Source organism: Theropithecus gelada, chromosome 6, assembly GCF_003255815.1.
Source record: "Theropithecus gelada isolate Dixy chromosome 6, Tgel_1.0, whole genome shotgun sequence".
NCBI lineage: Eukaryota > Metazoa > Chordata > Mammalia > Primates > Cercopithecidae > Theropithecus > Theropithecus gelada.
In genome coordinates, this window is record NC_037673.1 from 111575972 (window position 1) to 111583713 (window position 7742).

A 7742-nucleotide genomic window follows, 5' to 3' on the forward strand; every position below is an offset into this window, starting at 1 on the left:
CATAGAATGCTACAGAGAAATCTTTTGTGAAAGGAAGAATCAATTGAGGTGGCAAACTTCCATTGACTTATTTTATGAAATTGCCACAGCCTCCACAATCTTCAGCAGCCACCATCAACATAGAGGTAAGACCATTAGCAAAAAAATATTATAATTCACTGAAGTCTCAGATGATTGTTAGCATTTTTAGCAACGAAGTACTTTAAAATTAAGATATGTACATTGCTTTTTTAGATGTAATGTTATTACACACTTAATAGACTACAATATAGTGTAAACATAACTTTTATATGCACTTGGAAACCTCAAATTTGTGTGTAATATTTCCTGCAATATTTCTGAGGGATGTCTGTACGCCTTTATGTTATTATAAGGAAGGTCAGCCTTTTTCATAAGTTTAAGGACAATTGACAATTGCCTGCTTTTTTTTTTTTTTTAAACTATCTCTTTACATCTTTTCCCAACTGGTATTTAGTACCTTTCTTCTCAGTTTTTAACAGCTGTTTATTAATTAGAAGCTTATGATATACTTTGTGTTATAAATTGCAAATATTTCTCTCAAGTTTTAAATTTGTTTTATTACTTTTCCTTTTTTTGCTTTGAACAAATTCTTTTTATTTTTGTGTAGTTAAATTTGTCAGTCTTTTATTATTTTTTCCAATGCTTTTGGATTTGTAATCATCCTAGAAAGGCATTTCTCACTCCAAGTTTATAATGAAGTGAATTCCTGTTTTCTTCTGTGTTTTCACCTTTCACATTTAGATATCTGGATTATTTGGATTTCATTCTGATATTCAATGTGAGATATGGACCCAATTTTTAGTTTTACCCAAATGATTATCTAGTTATTTCAACATTATTCTTTAAAAGTATATGTTCAATGGTAATTTTTGATGTCACTTAACTTTTCATATATAATTGTCCTATTTCTTCTGAATTTTCTATTCTCTTCTACCATTGTATCTGTCTACTTATGTATTAATGAATAGATACTTTTTAAATTATAAGGACTTAATGAAATGTTTTAATAGCTTATTGGACTAGTTTCTCTCATTGTTCTTCTTTTCCAGAGTTTTCTTAGCTTTCCCTGCTTGCTCATTTTCCGTAGGAACTTTGAATCAATAGTCTACTTTGGGGAAAAAAGCTTGGCATTTTCATTGGAATCACATTACATTTATTAACTTGGAAAGAATTAACATGTGTATGAGGTGCAGTTGTCCTATCCATGAACAAAGCATATTTACATTTGTTTACATTTGTTCAAGTCCACTTTTGCATCTTTGAAAATTAAAGATTTTCTCTTTTTTCTTGAGTCTAACAATATTTATTGCAACTGTAAGCTGGATTTGCCCTTCCTTTATATCTTCTAGCTTATTTTTCTTTGAATATATAAAGACACTCACTTTTCTTTATTGCTACTTTGATCACTTTTCTTAATTTTGGTATTATTTTTAGAATCATTATCTTAAGAGTTTCCATTTATAGTATATACTCTCTGAAAATAGCTATCATGCTATCTCTTTCTATCCAATCCTCAGACTTACATTCTAGACAGGGAGAAGGAAAAGGGCTGTCACAGTTTGGTTTCCCATGAAATTAGATCATGAGACAAGGACTTGGGTACAGGAGGTAGGTTGTTTGGGAAGTGATCTCAAGAAGCCAAGTGACAGTGTCAACAAAGTGAAATAGGAAAGGGATAAAAGCCAACAGAGAGTGTTTTAGTGGTTACTACTGTGGGCAACTGGGCCTCACTCCAGCTGGGGACCTCTGAGGAATCTTATAGGACATTCCTTAGAGTTTCCCTACTAAGGGGTGGGAAAGCTGAGTTATCTATCTACCAAATCCCAAACCTCACTGGTTGAGCGTTGCTGTGAGGACATTAAACACCAGCATTATAGGCTGCCATACAATGACTAAACATGCTTCTAGAGAAAGCTGTTAGGTCAAGAAGCGGAGCAGCGTGGACACAGGTGGAGGCTGTCAGTGTGGATGGGTGAACTCAGAGGCAGGACATCTACAGTTTGTTGCTATAAAGGCAAAGAGCAAAAGGAGGATGACAGTGGACCTGTCACATTTAAAAAAGCTTTCCTACAAGTCCTTCCTACCCAGTGCCTTCCACTTAGGTATCATTAACTATAACTGAATCACACAGCCAACCCTAGCTATGAAGCATCCTGAAAATATACTTTATTGGGGTTATTATGAGGATGAGTGAGTTAGTTGCTAGCATTGCCTGCCATACCAACCTGTCTTTTTCTTGTTTCTTGGTTCATAAGGTTCATGAATATAGGCTTGGGTGCAAGCCTATTTTTCCTCTAAGTCTACTTATTATTAAAATACTATTTGAAAATATTTTATAGTCAGTTTTACTGCACATCATTGTATTCCCTCCCAATCTTCACTTAATTTTTTGAATTCTTAACCTGTCTTAGTCTCCTGATACTTATGTTTCTATTTTTTTCTTCTTGTATCTCCTGTAGTCCTTCTAATGAATATTGATGCTGTGTTATTTAGGGTATAGAATATATAACTTAGATTTTCATTGTGGATTACACCTGTTGTTATTGTAAAGTATACTTCCTGTTTAATTATTTTTGCCATGAATTCAATCTTATATTTAAAATCACTGTCTGGTGATTCCTTTTTGTTTACATTTATTCTGGTATACCTTTGCCCAGTCTTGTAGTTTCAACATTTTAGAATCACTTTATTTAGGCCTGGCTCTCATCTGCACCATATAACTCAATATTGTTTCATGACCAATATGTGAGTCAAGTCACAGCCTTCTATTTTTTCTATTCCATTTCATTGTCAGCTTTTTGGGAAAAAAAAAATACTCTATATTTACTGTCACCAATTCCTGACTTTTCATTAGCAACCTCCCTTGACCCTGAAGTTTTCAGTAGCAGTGTGTTGAATGCAGAAAGCGGGTAGGTCAAGGATAGTGAAAGGAGAGACTCTACCTCTCTTCTCCTCTGCTTGTTACTGATTCTGGGTCAGGAATAAGGAAAAGCTTTACGTTGGATATGATATGATGGTTGTGATTTAGGCAACGCTGACGTTTCAATACCTGAAAATGAGTAGTAGTCAAAGTCATCAGAAAATATATGGGCTCCACCTAAGATACTGTCTGAGAGAGGGAAGAGATATCTATCAGATTAAGTTTAAAAGGCGATCAGTAAGAGGATAAAAGAGGCTACTTTCCAATTATAACCAAACGAGTTCAACCCAATTAATGAACTTGTTGCCCAGTGTTGCGACTAGTGATTTTCAAATGTTTTACATAAGGATCACTATTGCAAATTGAACAGATGGTGAGACAGTTTTGATTCATTCTAAGTTCGCAGAATAATATGCTGAAAATGGGTGGAATTGTTCCAGAGAGTTACACAAAATCAAATGTCTTCGTATGCCTGGGGACTGGATTTTTAAATAAGGCTTAATTATAACAAAATATTTGTATTAATCTTTCAAATACACCAACAAATGGATGATTTTACAGTGCCCTCTAGAATTCACCAGTATAAATGGGCAGGGCAGGAATAAACTGTTTTTCACTGACTAGTGAAATCATAATGCAAGCTAAGCAATGTTACATATAGGGTGATAGCTCCCTCCACAATTCTCTCTCAGGTAAAAACAGTTGAACATCTTCTATCAACTTTTCACTATTTCCATATAGAATATTCTATTGTTTAAACTATATTTCTGGATATGAAAAAGAGAAAGTTATTTAAAGAATTCCCAGTCATTTGGCTTCTATTTTACAATTCCTTGGTAATGTTAGAGTTCCCTAAGCAGACGCTCTCTAATACACTATAGTTCCCCGAGGACGGCCCTAAAAAATGGATTCTTTAGCAACTGTAACAGCTGCAGCAACTACAGTGAATCTTCAAGTGTAGCTGTTAAGATAAGATAGTTTGAGGGCAGGTATAACAAAAGGAAAAAGTCTAAATATTTATTTAAAAAATAATAATTTCTACTTTTGATTGCCTGTTATGTGTCAAACATTCTTATTAACACTTATTTTCTCCTTTTGGTGTAAATAAATATAGAAGGTAAGAAATGTACTTCAAGAATATAGAAGGTAAGAAATGTAGTTCAAGAAATGATAAAACATCAGTGGATGGTTGGGACTTAGGTAATGTTGGGAATTTTTCACAATTATCATGTACTAATTTTAACAGCTGTACTGACTCCCTCTCATCTGCTTTTTATGTGAGAAAAGCAATTAACTATTTTTTCAACCACTGCTTTTGGATTTTTGTTATACATAGTCTGAGATATAATAATCCCAACTGATACTGTTAGTTTAACATTACCTGGTACCTATAAAATATAATGAAAAGGAAATGTCTAGTGATGGGTGTGACCTGGAGCACAGAAACATCTTATAGCTTGTTCATGTTGGAAGGAAAATCAACTAACATTAGGCTGTTACTAAGCATTAAGACTGCAGATACCAAACCAGTTTGCCTACAACAAAGAAGTGGATGTCCCACCCTGATTTGGGCATGGATGCAGGCCATGTTGAGAGACTTCTTAGGGTATTACAGGTCAGTCTGAGGAAAACGCCTAGTGGAAACCTTGCTGGAATCAAAAGAGAAAGCAAAAAAGTGCATGTAGTTGGGGAGGTTTGTTTTTGTATAAATATGCAAATCCAAGCAGGTGCTTGACCTGGCTGCCAGTCAGTGTAAATGAATGAAAGGTAATGACTTGTTGATTTTTTTCTCTTCCTATCAATATGTCTGCAAGGTTTGGTTCTTAATATTGCAGGCAGGAGTATTCACTCCCTTGGCAGAGGTTGGAGCTCTAGCTGTTAGACACCTGTCACAGAATCGCTGATCTTTTTCTTTAAGGCGGCTGTGGGGAGACTACCTGAAGAAGGGTATAAAGAATGGGGTTTCAATATAGAGTAGACTAAATGATATGTTTTATAAGGTAAGTCTAATTGACACATATTGACTCTGTGCACTGAAAACAAGGATTATACCTTTTTTAATACTTTCACAAAAATGTAGGCCCCAAATCCTCAGTAAATGCCAAAAAGCAGAAATAATGCAGATATATTTCATTGATCACAAAGCAAATCAACTGAGAAGACAAAAAGACCCTATTACCTGGAATTTTAAAACTCTCTTAAAACTCTAGAGTCAAAGATGGTATCAAAACTAAAATTGCAGCTAAATTAGAAAACATAACACTACATACTAGTGTCCATGGAACACAATTAAAGCAACCCTCAGAAGAAACAGTGGTTTTCAATAATTGCATTAGTAAATAAAAAAGAGGCCGGGCACGGTGGCTCACGCCTGTAATCCCAGCACTTTGGGAGGCCGAGGCGGGTGGATCATGAGGTCAGGAGATCAAGACTATCCTCGTTAACATGGTGAAACCCCATCTCTACTAAAAAATACAAAGAAAAAAATTAGCCTGGCATGGTGGGGGGTGCTTGTAGTCCCAGCTACTCAGGAGGCTGAGGCAGGAGAATGGCGTGAACCCAGGAGGCAGTGCTTGCAGTGAGCCAAGATCGCGCCACTGCATTCCAGCCTGGGCAAAGAAGAGCGAGACTGTGTCATAAATAAATAAATAAATAAATAAATAAAATACAAAAGAATAAGAGTAAATGAATTAACTACCCAGCTAAAAAATATAGAGGAAAAAAACAGCTACCAAAAAGGAGATAAGGAAAAATGAATTAGAAAAGAAAATAATAAAATCAAACTAAGAAAAATGGTAATCCCAATGAATAAATTTAACAAATTAAGATGGATAAATTACTAGCTAACCTGGTCAAGAATAAAATTAAGAAAGCACAAAAATACATAATAAAAAGATACAAAGGAAAATAAAATAATCATAGGAGCCTATTTCCCTCAACTGCCTGCAAATAAATTTGAACGTTTAGGTAAAATTAATCATTTTTTCTAAGAAAACACAATTTATTGAAATTAGTGAATTAAAAATGTAAACATTAAATATTACATGTACAAGAAAAAAAGAAAACAGTTGTCAAGGAGGTAGGCTTCCAAAGAGCATCTGGCTCAGAGGGCTTCACAGGCTAATCTTACAAAATCTTTATGGAAGAAATAAATAGGCTCTAATGCTATTTTTTGTCTGTTTGTTTCTGAGACAGGATCTTGCTGTGTCACCCAGGCTAGAGCGCAAGGGCATGATCACAGCTCACTGGAGCCTTGAACTCCTAGGCTTAAGCGATCCTCCCACCTCAGCACCTCAGCCTCCTGAGTAGCTAGGACTATAAGCACTGCCCCACTATGTCTAGCTATTTCTTAAATTTTTTTTTTGTAAAGATGGGGTCTCCTTACGTTGTCCAGGATGGTCTCAAACTCCTGGCCTCAAGCAATCCACCTGCCTCAGCCTCCAAAAGTGCTGGGATTATAGGCGTGAGCCACTGTGACTGGCATCTAATGCTTTTTAAATTGTTCCAGAGCAGAGGCATAAGAGGAAAGCTTCCAAATTCTATTAACAAAAGTAGCATATGCTTGTTACCAGAAACTGACAGCACAAAAATCACTTATGAATACTGATTTTAAAATGTTCACCAAAGTTTTAGCAAACAGAATCCAGCAGTACCTTAAAATAATTAAGGGAAAAAGAATTTTTTCCCTATGGTCTCAAGAATGATTTAACATTATTCACTATTTTAATAAGTGGTTGGGTACAGTAACCTGGTTCATTCAGTATCTACCCCAATCTCTCTTTTGTATGCCATCCTATACCATAAAGGCTGGAAAGTTCAGAATCTTCATTTCCCAGGCTCCCTTGCAGCCAGGGTCTTCCATGTGAATTACGTTTGAGAATCAGATAGATGCATTTGTGTGAAACTTGTTTTCAGAATACAATTGGTGGCACCTGAGGCAGCCATTTTGCTGGGGTAGCTTGTAGCAGACACAGTGAGACTCTGGACTGGTAGTCCTTTTATCGGTTTTCTGATCCAGAGGTGAAAGATAAGAAGGTGTGTTCCTGGAGCTAAGAATTGTGGTGGCAGACTCTCATTCCTAGATCACCTTAAGATGACATGCTCACGAACTGTGGGATGGGAGCATGACTTCCTGACTATGACAGAGGGGGCAGATCCCTGGGTGGGGCCAGTTTTGCAGTACGGTTCCAGGAGCTACTACTAGACAGCCTGCTCTTCCAGCTTTCTACTGATTTACATGCAGCCAATTCCCTGTATTAAACCCCTTTCTGTTGTTTGCAACTGAATTTTCCCTGATAAAAGTGATTAAAAAAGAAAAAAATTATGCATGATTTTCTCCAAATATGCTGAAAAGGCATCCAATAGATCTCAACATCCATTCTTGATTTTTTAAAAAATCCCAATAAAAGAGGAAAGATGGATATTTCCCAAAAGCCAGCAGTCTGCTCAATGAGGAAACACTAAAAGCATTGCCATTAAAATAAACAGCAAGACAATTTTATCTACAGTCATCACTATTATTTGGTGTAGTTCTGGAGGCTTAACCAATGCAATTAGACAAGACAAAGACATAAGAGTTATAAACATTGGAAGAGTGGTACAATATCACTATTTACAGATCATTGTATACTTGGAAATCCCAAGATACTCAGTTATGCATGTGTTGTGAACAATATGAGAACTTGTGGAACTGATGGGTAAAAAATTAGTGTGCAAAAATGAATCATCTTCATCTGTACAAAAAAGCAGTTAGAAAACATAATAGAAATAAAGACCCAATTTGACATAGTTAAAAAAAAAA